The 11,910-nt window shown below is 44.7% G+C and overlaps 1 long non-coding RNA gene across 1 annotated transcript; it reads right to left on the reverse strand.

Moving 5' to 3' along the window:
* Positions 1-139: 139 nt before the first annotated feature.
* On the reverse strand, positions 140-11,856 carry LOC129149359 (uncharacterized). Its single transcript, XR_008556276.1, has 3 exons — positions 11,767-11,856; positions 6,185-6,230; positions 140-301 (listed from the first exon to the last, which is right to left on the reverse strand). It is a non-coding gene; the product is annotated as an uncharacterized LOC129149359 (long non-coding RNA).
* Positions 11,857-11,910: the final 54 nt, after the last annotated feature.

Here is an 11,910-nt window from a genome sequence, read left to right on the forward strand (position 1 = left end):
TTTTGAACAACTTCAAAGCATTAATTCAGAGCTTCCCAATGGGGTTGGTGAAGCACAAATAGTTGTCAAGTGTGTAGGGATAGGGTCCCTTCAGCTCCAGGGTGAGGGTGCGGAACTTATGGGGCGGGACCTACCCCACAGGCAGCTGCCTCCAGTTACGGGGTCTTCTCCGGTGCCTTACAAATATCACTATATCTTACGTTGCCAGGGCATGGAAAACGTTGGAAAGGAGAACATGAATATGCTCAGAATTCTTGTGTAATGACCCCGTTTTTCATAACGTGGAAAAGCACATGAAATACTGAATAAAGAAATTACAAAGTTCAGAAACATTAAATCACACACACAAACATATATAACATTATTAGGAACATTTTTGACAAGTTATAAGACATTTTAGTAGAACTATTTAACTATAAATTGGAGGATTCAGAGAATTGTGTATTGCTAAAATATTAGTAATAAAAATCATATTATTCTTTAAATGTGAGAGTCATCAGAAAAGATGGTTATATTGAACACTTGCTTTTTAAACCAAGAGAAACATCCATAAAAGCTTCTAAATGAGGTTGAGCTATTGAAAAGTAGTGCCCTCTGAATAGTATAATCATCTGGTTACACAGTCCCATGGCTATGGTTTATGAAGTACAGAGTGCACAGAAACGACATAATACCTAGAAGATGTTATTAAGGAGCCTGACAATGACAGCAAGAACACCAGCAGTTAAGCACGGCAGAGCAGCACCTGCCAGCCTAACCTGTAGATCTGTCCACACGAGAACTAATGACAGGGGAGATCATACTGAAGTTTATTAGGTATATTTCACTGATTTTATCCTAAAATTTTGAGGAAATTATCTAAGAGTCTTATTCTAAAACACAAAAATTATTTGAGACAATTTTCAGCCTAGCCAAATTTATCTTCAGATTTAATTGTAACACAATCCCCAAAATTAACCTGACACAGGCACCATAATCCCTCTGCCAACTCCAAGAGTGTGTGTGGCCCCTCCATGGCATAAGGCACAAGGTCTTGATGTCACGCAGTAAACATGCTGCCCACCAACACAGACGCTGTTTTGCATGGCATCCCGATGAGGTCAGCCAGTGCTGTGCCCCGTGACACTGGGCTGTGCAGACCTGCTCAGACTTGCAGGGTAAGTCAGTCACTGGAATTTCCATTTTGGGGAGCTTGGGGCAATACAGTAAGGGTCCCTTCCTTTGCATTCAGAATCAAGACACAATTGAGAGACCTTCTGTTCTGCAGTTTGTTCCTGCACTTCATACAGCATGAATAAAGGATATGACTTAGTAATATAAGCTGAATCTATCAGAACTCAGAACTCACTTTCCTTTGTTCCTCTAACTAACGAGTATTATTGTAAATATCCCTTCTGAGGACATTATGAATTCACCAGCAGGTGAACTATCAAAAGAAAATTTGCTTTTCCAAAAAGAAATGGAAAAGCTCAACATTCAGCCAATATTGACTGAGTGCTGCTTATGCACTGGGTGTTTGGGGTACGTTGACTGTGACAGGCAGTCAATTGTCTCAGTAATCGGACAATTGTCTCAGTAATCGGACAATCCCAGACCCAGGGACACATGGCTTTGACAGATTACCTTTGAGTAGGGCAAGGTAAACAAGTACCTTTAGTTGGCAAAAAATAAAAAACTATAAAAAGTTTAGCTAAAAAAAATAAAGCAACAGAATAATGACACAAAGTGGCAAGAGAAGGGCAGTTTCTTTTAAAAAGCAGGCCATCAGGCCCTGGCCCAGTGGCTCAGTTGGTTGGAGAGTTGTCCTAAGCACAGAAAGATGGCAGGTTCGATTCCCGGTGTGGGAGTGGGAGGGAGGCAGCTGATCTATGTTTCTCTCTCACATGGATATTTCTATCTCTCTCTTTCTCTCCACCCCCCCCCGCCCCTCCTCTCTCTAAAATCAATGAAAAACATCCTCAGGTGAGGATTTAAAAAAAAAAAGACAAAGCAGGCCATCAGTGAGGCAGCCTGGAGCAGCTGACCCGGAGCCTTGGAGAGACTGAATGAAGAGAAGCCAGCCTTGCGAACACAGGGAGGGTCCTGCACATTAAGGACAAAGTGGGGAGGAGCTTGCTGTGCTTGAGGGACAAAGAGAAATGAATGTGGCTAGTTTAGTGCAGGGTGAGAGGGAGGGAGGCCAGAGTGGACCCGGATGAGATCAGAGATAGTTAGGCAGGCCAAGTGGGGTAGGTTCTCAGAGGCTACGGTAGAGTGTGGACTCTATTTTCAGCCTACTGGGAACTTTTGGGGATTTTAAATCATATCATATAAATTACAGTTTTAAAAGAGAGGAGAAGGGAAACAGATTAAGTGAACGATGATGGTGGTTTGAGCCTGCGAGATAGCTGTAGAAATTGAGAGAATGGACATATTTGGGTTATATTTTGGAGGTGGTACTTCAGGACCAGCCAATGATTTGAACATGGAAGGTGAGGGAGAGAGAGGATGTATTTATTTACACACATAATGTTAACTATTACTATACATCCAACCCATGACCCATGAAAATAAAACAGACTTTATCAAATGAAAACTTTCATTCTGTGACTCTGTTAAGAAAGCAAAAAGACAAAGCGACAAATTGGGAGAAAAACATTTGAAAACTACATCTCCAACCTAAGACTACTATCTAGAACATATAAAGAATTTTCAAAACTCAACAGTAAGAAACAATCAAATTAGTCCATGGGCAAAAGACATGAAGAGTCATTTCACCAAAAAAAGAAAAGAAAATATATAGATAGCAAATAAGCACAGGAAATGATGTCCAATGTCATTTGTCAGGGAAACGCAAGCTAATACCCCACTGAGATGGTGTTAGTAATATCAGGAAGCTTTCTCATCTCAAAGGGAGAAGTTGTCTGCAGCGTGCCACCCCCCGAAGGTGCCAGTAAGCACACTGCATCCATCAGAGGGTACAATGCAGAGCGGCACTGCCAAACGCCAGCGAGGGCTTGAAACACTGGCTCCCTCCCCACTGCTGGTGGGAAGAGAGAATGACACAGAAGCTCTGGGAAACAGCTTGACAGTTGCTTCAAAAACTAAACATGCAACTACCATACAACACAGTAAATAAACGCACTCCAGGCATTTATCCCAAAGAAATGAAGAATTACATTCTTACAACAACCTGTACATGAAATTTTATAGAAGCTTTATGGGAAACAGCGAAAACAAACAAAGCATTTGTCCTTCATCAGGTGAGCGGCTAAGTCACGACATGTCCGCATCACGGAGCACGGCTGAGCTGCTGAAAAGGAATGACCCACGGATGCCACACTGGAGGGACCGCCAGAGAATCACGCTGAGTATGAGAACCCCGGAGATGGCACACTGTAAGCCCTTTCACAGAATATTCGTGAAATGACAAAGCCATGGAAATGGAGACGTGGACCCCGGGGTTAAGGAGAAGGTGAGGGACGTGAGTGTGGTTGTGAAGGGCGACGGGAGGGCCTGTGGTGATGGAAGCATGCGGGGCGTGACACTGCATTAGGGTTCTGCCAGATGTCACTTCTGGGAGACATGCGTCAAGGCCCATGGCTCTCTCTGTATTCTTTTTCACAACTGCATGGGAATCAACAACTGTCTCAAAATAAAAAGTTCAATTTTTAAAAATTTAGTATGTGGCCGGGTTCCCTGAGCACAGAAGGACATCTTTGACCTAAATGTACAACTGGGTTTGTGGAAGCTTTGGCTAGAACTCCGAAAGCGCAAACACTGAGCGAGGATCATGCCCGCCCTGCAGGTGTATAGACAAGAAGAGGCCCTACAAACGACTTTGCCCACTTTGAGGGTCTCAAGTGATCGAGGACGAGAGATCGGAGAAGAACATTTTCAGAGATCACTGCTGTACAGTGTGATACCCAGTCCTCCCCTCAAAAGAGAGTGGTGGGGTGGCCCTCTTCACCCTAAATCAAGAGTGCGGCTTTAAGGAGACACCGGGAGAACTTAGGACCTGCGGGCCACGGGAGTCTTTACCTCCCACCTGGAAATGGGAAGGGCTGGAGAATGGCTGGCTGGATGTTCAGGAAGCCAAGACGAAGGGGTAGTGGGGCTGTGTAGAGTGGCCACTAGGTCACAGCACTTGGTTCCCTGAATCCCGGCAGTAAAACACTGCTTCCAGAGTCGGGGGGGGGGGGGGGCGGTGGATGATGTGGCTTTCCCGCGTGCCAACTGTAGGCCACTCACTTTAACAAGCCAGCATGGGGCCTGCTTGGGTTATGCCCCAAAGGCTGGCCAAGAAAGGTGAAAGGTCCGCTGCAGAAAAAGCCAAGAAAATAAATCAAGCCAAGGACCCGTCAGCTCCTGTCATGGGCACCCACAGGAGGGCCAGAGAGGCCATGAAGGAGCCCATGGACACGCTCCTGGGAGTCCATTTCCGACGTCTGCAAGTCCAGAGTCCCTGACGAAGACTGAGAAACCCATCGCCACCCTCCCAGGAGCCCCGACTCAGATGGAGCTGGGCCGCAGGGAAAGGTCCCAGGAGCAGCAGGCTGCGCGCCCTGCCTCCACCTCCCCAGCTGCCAGCATCAGGCCTGCGGCCAGCCTGGAGACGGGGCAGGGAGAGAGGCTGTGGCTAAAAAGCCTGGAGTAAATGAGACCTATTTTGAGTGTTAAACTGAGACTGAAGCTTAAAGAACCAAATAACTGTTTCTAATATTTAAGACAACTAGAAAAAGCATGAAGACTGCCTAAATTTTCATCGAGGGACAGGGCCACCCAGAAAGGGAAGTGGGGAAAAATTTAATTTGCGCTTTACAAATGAACATATCATGTCCTGCTTGTTCAGTAGTCCAAATGCAAAGGCTCTTCCTATGCATCTTAATGAAATTGCTCCAGATTTCACTGTTGGAGCGCATACAGATGAGTGTGTGTGTACACACAGAATTCTGTGCCCTCCAGTACGACAGAGTCTAGACTGCGATGCGGATGTGGGAGCTGCTTCAGAGGATCTCGTTTCCGGAGTCAGTGAGACTGCGGATGCTGCCTGGAGAGTCTGCTATGTGCAAAGCTCAGCCCTCAGAGGAACAGCAGAACTACCCCAGTTGGAAACAAAAGTTAGGACCCAGCTCCTATCCAGGATGAAAAAATATCCAATGTTTTCCCTTCAGTGACACTTTTTATGCTTCTGTGGCCACTGGCCAATGCTGTTTTCTCTCTAACTTTCACCAAGATCAACATGCTTTGATTGATTGCACATTGGACCCAAAAATGAATGAGAAAAAAACACAGCAGAGACCATTCCAACCAGAGGGAAATCTGAGGACCAGTGCCTGGCCAGAGAACACACACCACATTCCTAAGTCAGCTGACATGAGCGCCCAGAGGAGGAGGCTGGGAGTGGAGAGGGAGGAACCAGTGATTTCCTTGCATGCACTCATTCGTAATCTGAAACAGATATAGTATCTTAGCCATAATTTGCTTTTAATATCTTTTTTTTTTAGCATTTATACAAGGATAGCCTTTGTATATTCATTTGAAATTTTTTTTTAGAATTTAGAAATGTAATTGTAAGTATTGTAAATATTACAGTATTTGCATTGGCTACAATATGCCATGTTTTTAAGAATGTATACAACTAAAACCATTCTTCTGGTGGTTAGGTATACAGTAACAAAAGTGATTTTTACTATTTTTCTGACCCAGATCTCTAGAATAGGGGCTTTCGTTACAATGATGGTTCTTTTAAATGGCACAAAGTTCACTAGTACTTTGTAAATTCTGAGAACAAATCTTCTACCATTTATGTCATTTTGTAATGACATATTTAAAATCACAACAGATTTTTTAAAAATAAGTAGCACTAATGATGATATTGTACCATTAGTCTCTTTGAATGTAGGCTTTATCTTTGATTCATCACAGAACGCACTTTCTTTTTCTAGTTTTTACCATTTCAAATTATTGAGAAATACTCAACTTCGAAGTGTGAATTAAGTTGTAAAAACAGAAAAACTTAAAACCAGTATTAAAGCATTAAGGCTGTCAGTTTGAATTAGCTACACCCCAAAATGTCATAGGCTTTCAAAAACCACAGAGTAAGCCTCTAAAAGTACTTGCTCCATAAACAATTCCATTTCTTATGTGAGGACTGTTACTGTCTAGAGCTGTGCAAGCGCTGTATGTACAGCGTCTCACCTACCTGATAAGACTTAGCTCAACATTTTCTGTGCCACAGAGATAGTGACCTGTTAAAGAAAATGGATATGAAAGAGGCAAGTTAGGAATAAATTAATTTCATTTCAAAGGGATAGTTCATTTCACTAACCCTGTCACCCCACAGATCTTTAAAATCGTTGCATTGCTGTTGTTTTCACAGTGGAACTTTACAGAGACTGTTCAGAAATTGTACAGTAATAACAGAACTTTTGTAGAAAGTAGGACTATGTGTGCATCTCCTCCCAATCACCTCGAAGTGTTTTGAAAGCCTCTCTTCTTGAGAGTTTAAATACTTTAAAAATGTAGTGGACATTTAAAAGGTGATTGCAATGCTGCTTAGAGTGAACTAGAAAGAAATGCAAGGTTATCAGTCTGCCTGTTGGAAGAGCACTTCCCTTCATCTGGTCTCCGCTGCATTTACCTCTGAAACGGTTATTCTGGTCTCAGAGATAACATATAATTGGTATCAGTGACATCTACACAACATTAGAGTCAAAACCCATTAGAGTCTTGTTGTCTTCTTCCTGTTTCCATAAATCAATTAGGAAAAATAAATCCCATATTTTATCTCTGTGTTTGCCTTTTACTTGCTGATTTTGGTCTCTCAGTCTATTAACAGATGAATGCCTTTCTTCACTCTCTTTGTATTCCTTTAGCTTATGCTATACGACTCTACGTTATTTCCCTATGCTTTCTCTAGTTGGCATGGAAACTACCTTGATGTGGCCTCCAAGGATACTGCAGGCCAAGCCATCCCAGAAGTCGTGGGACAGACAGGATCACAGGCCAAACGGAGATGCTCAAGTCAAAGTTTATTACATCACTTTAAAGCAGGAGGAAGAGACAGGGTCTGCCACCACACTTAGGATGGGTACAAGTGCGAAGGACCACACTACATGGATCCCCAGTTATGAAATGTTTGCATGCACCTGATCCTCTCTCTCTCTCCTGCAACAGCCTGCCCAGCTGGTGGGCAGGGGAGAGACTGATGTTTGAACAAGGAGGCCAACAGACAGAAGGGACCTGGGCCAGTGATACACACTTGCTCTGATAAAGAGCAGAGGGGCTTATGCCTCGCCAGAGCTGTAGCTCGCCCAGTAGCCTGCCATCAGCTTATGGGTACCAGCATCCATTCTTAGGCAGAGCACCTCTGGGTCCAGAATAGGACCATGGTGGCCAGAGTAAGGGTGATGTGGCTGTCAGCCCAGAGATGGCCCGATTGTGATTTGGTCTTTCCCTCCATAGCGGTCTTGTTTGGTGCGTCATACGTTTCATTTAGTCTACCTAACTTTCCATCCTTCAGGCTAGTAGGTGACTTAGTCTCTATAGTCAGCATATCTCCTGAACTTTGCCTGTCTCACTGCTTGCTCACTGCCTCACTTAATGCACCCTATGGGGCTCACCCACCCCATTCTGTGCTTCATAGCAGAACTGAATTCTTCATATAATGCAGCAAACTAATGTTATACTAACCAACATTTAAATAGTTTTCTTCATTTATTCAGTTAAATGTGTTGCCATTACTTATGTTTTTGTATTATTTTATTCCTTTCACCTTGCCCCTTCTCACTTTCCTCCCAATTCTGGTCATTTTGAAAAGGAGAGTATTATGCTAAGTGAAATAAATCAGTCAGAGAACGACAAATACCATTTCACTTATATGTTGAATCTAATGAACAAAATAAACAGAAAAATAGAAATAGACTCATAGATACAGAGAACAGACTAACAGCTGTCAGAGTGGGGGGGGGGGTTGAGGAGCTAAGTGAAAAAGATGAAGGGATTAAGCAAAACACACACACACACAAAACCCACAAAAACACCTCATAAACACAGACAATAGTATGTTGATTGCCAGAGGGAAGAGGGGTAGGGGGAGGTGGAAGAGGGCAAAGAAGGGATAAATGGTGGCAGAAAGAGACTTGACTTTGGTGGTGAGTGCACACTGCAGGGAGCAGAGGATGTGGTACAGAGTCGTACACCTGAAATCCGTATGGTTTTATTGACCAGTGTCATTCCACAGATTAAATGTAAAAGACACTAGACATGTTTTATGCAAGTTCTTCCCTAAAGTCAAACGTATTCAATTATCCATATGTTTCTATTTGATATTAACATGTAGTCTGTGGAATATCACTCTCCTTTCTTTGTCCAAATTTCTTACGTAGTCCATTTATTTGACACAGGAGGCTTCTTAAATATGCCCATGAGCCACAGCTGTTCTAGACCACAGCAGTTGTCTGCTGGGCATGATCAAATGCAAACTGGGGAACTAATGGCTGTGAATGCATCGCCAGGAGGATGCAGAACCTAACTGGCTGTCTCCTCCCTCCCCAACGCACTTCTCGCACCAGCCTTCCCAACAAGCTCAGGAAAGTCAGAGTGCTCAGCCTCACGCAGCAGCAGTAAACATCCACCGAGCGGCTGTCCTTTGCCAGCACTGGAGAAAGCAGACGCCATCAGCAGATTCTGACATCCATTTTATCTTAAGTGCTTTCCTGAAAAGTTCTGCTTACCAAATGCTGTTGTCAAAAGTCATGTTGAAACCTACTTCTTTATTTTAGGAAACTTTTCTCTTACCCAATTATATTTGTAAAAAGTACAGGAAACAAGTCATGTTTGAGGGAAAAAGACAAAAACTTTTTTTTGTCTAAGCCTGGAAGATTGGTCCATAAACAATAGAACGAGGCTGCCCAGCCAGCGTGGCTCAGTGATTGAGCATGGACCTATGAATCAGGAGGTCAGGTTAGATTCCGGTCAGGGCACATGCAGGGGTTGCAGGCTTCGTCCCCAGTAGGGGGCGAGCAAGAGGCAGCCGATCCATGATTCTCTCTCATCATTGATGTTTCTCTCTCTCCCTCTCCCATCAATCTAAAATCAATTAAAAATATATTTAAAAAAACAAACAAAAAAATAGAACGAGACTGAGCAGGATGCAGAGAATTGTTCATAATGCTAAGTGGCTAAGAAATTTACCCCCCTGAACCTAGATGTGTGCTGTCCAATATGGTAGCCACTGCCAAGATACAGTTAATTAAGTTTAATTAATTAAAATTTTAAAAGTAAGTTCCTGGGCATAGAAGCCACATTTCTAGAGCTCAGTGGCGACATATGGCTAGTGGCTACTATATCGGTTGGTGCAGATAGCATATTTCTATCATTATAGAAAGTTCTATTGGAAATGATGAAATTATAATTTTCTACAAATTTCTAGAAACAATGTGATAGTCTGAAAGCAGTAGGCCAACTAGAATGAGTTAGGATACATATCATCCATAGGTTGTGATACAGGAGAGTGAGTGTATGTATGTATGTGTGTGTGTGTGTGTGTGTGTGTGTGTGTTGGCAGCAGGGAGAGTGGCGTGCTCCCTATTCAGGAAACTGGGTGGATATTGACCCTATTCTCTGAAATAGGAAATGCTAAAGGAGTGGAATTGATTTTACTTTTTAGAGGATGGGGGTGAAAGGTGAATTTCTGTTTTATCCATTTTAAGTAGGAGATTGTGAGGGACAGTCTAGCAAGATGTACAATAGGCAGCTGGATATAGAAGTTTGGAGGAGTCATTCTCAAGTAGCTTAAAGGGAGATGCATGCATGTGGATCTCTCATCACTCCTCATCGCTCCCTTAAAATAAGTGCCTAGAAGAGAAACTGCTTTTTCAAAGAGTATGAGTAATATGTGGAGACTTTCCACGTTTCTTCTCCCTGTCCCCCAGTGGCCCTTGTGATATGGTGATAAACAGGCATTCCCTAGTGGCCCTTGTGATGTGGTGATAAACAGATGTTACTGATGGGCGTGGTCAGTTACAGCCCTGTCTTTGTGAAAACAGCCACAGCCCTCTGCTGTATTCCAGAGGCTTTGTAAACACCATTTGCGCCCTTATCAGTCCAGGTCCCAGGCAGGGAAACAGAAATTTTCTAAGGAATTTTAAACAAGTAGCATTTACCATGAGAACTGTATACAGAGGTGCTAGAAGATCAAAGCGTGGACCCTGAGATTAAATCACAAACTCCTGGCTGCAGAAGTAGCTCAGTCCCAGAGCTGGGAGAACAGAGTGAGGGCGGTATCTCATCCTCAGAGCTCCAGAGCAAACTCCCCGCCGGGGGCGCCCCTGAGCGTGGGAAAGGAAGACAGGCCACCAAGGAGAGGCTGCCGTCCCTGCCTCTGGGACTTTGTAAGGAACACAGCCATTCCCCAGAATGCCACCTTCTGACTCCCTGCTTGTGCCTCCTCTGGGCAGGTTAGTGGAAGCCACCTGGCCAGGAAGGCTGGGACATGTAGTCTGCAGACTCCCCGCCCAACCATCACCACAGAGCAGAGTTTCGGTGAATATGGGGTTCAGAGACCACAGGCAAATAACCTGCACTTGGTTAGGAATACAAACTTTTTCTCCTTTAGCTGTTAATAAAGAAAATGGACTCATTTGATCTTTGATCTTTCATGAACTTGGCAGACTCCAGGCAGGGTCTATCACTATGACTACCATATAAAATGCTCCATAAAGCTCAGCTGATGTGGCTCAGTGGTTGACTGTCGACCTATGAACCAGGAGGTCACGGTTTGATTCCCTGCTCTTGCCTGGGTTGTGGGCTCAATCCCCAGTGAAGGGCGTGCAGGAGGCAGCTGATCAATGATTCTCTCTCATCATTGATGTTTCTAGCTCTCTCTAACTCTCCCTTCTTCTCTGAAACCAATAAAATATATATATATATTTTAAAATAAAGTGCTCAATAAATATCACTAAATATTTGAGCAAACAAATTCCTATTCCCATCATTGATAAATAGTTCAAATCGGTACTCAAATTACATGGAGATATAAAGTGATTTTTTAAAGAACACTTTAACTCCTATGTACAATTTAGTATTTTCCATTACAGTTGAGATTCTGCTTCTCGGCAATTGTCGACAGTTTGCCTCAAATAAACTCACAAAAATTCTTCACAGGTTTGAAGGTTTCTTGCGTTGACTACGGGAGGCAACATGTCTTAGTCCACTCCTGACACTTTGAATTTGGAATAGGAGTGGACAATAAGTAATGACCGAAGACCAGCTGCTTCCTGTGGAGAAAGGAGCACCCGCCTGCCCACCAGACCCAGGCAATGCGGGGCTGTTCCCACGCTCGGGGTTATTTCCACGAAGACACGCACAACAAGCGGTGCCCGGGCCTCTGGGCCGTGGTACTGCCGCCCGCCCGCCTCCCCGAAGGGAAGAACCATCGGACTTCCTGGGCTGCTCAGGGGTGAAGAGCACAGGTGGATGCTGCGCCGCCCGCGGCCGGGCAACCGGAAGAGACGGTGCGACTCCAAGTCAACGAAGCGGAGCCACAGAGCATGCGCCTGGCGGTCAAGCTTCCCGTCCTCGCGGCCCTGGGGGGCAGGCACCTTACACGCCCCGGAGGTGACTACCTAGCCGAGGCCACTCAGGAACGACAGCGCCGGGTTCAAACCTGGCCATCCGGCTCCAGTTTGTGCTCCCAGGAAAAAACTGACACCTGGCAATTTTTTAACGTCAGAATGGCAACTGGGAATTAACGGAAAGGGGGATGAAGAAACCGGTGCACACCTTGGAAGCAGGGGTGATACACCGAGGGCGTCCGACGTCCCGGGAGACGGCGCAGCGACGGAGCCGCCCACACCGGCTCCCGCGCCACGGCTTCGGAGGGCGGGCCCCGAGGCCCCGCCCACGCCCCGGCGGCTCTCATTGGAC

The sequence above is a fragment of the Eptesicus fuscus genome, chromosome 6 (assembly GCF_027574615.1).
Source record: "Eptesicus fuscus isolate TK198812 chromosome 6, DD_ASM_mEF_20220401, whole genome shotgun sequence".
Lineage (NCBI taxonomy): Eukaryota > Metazoa > Chordata > Mammalia > Chiroptera > Vespertilionidae > Eptesicus > Eptesicus fuscus.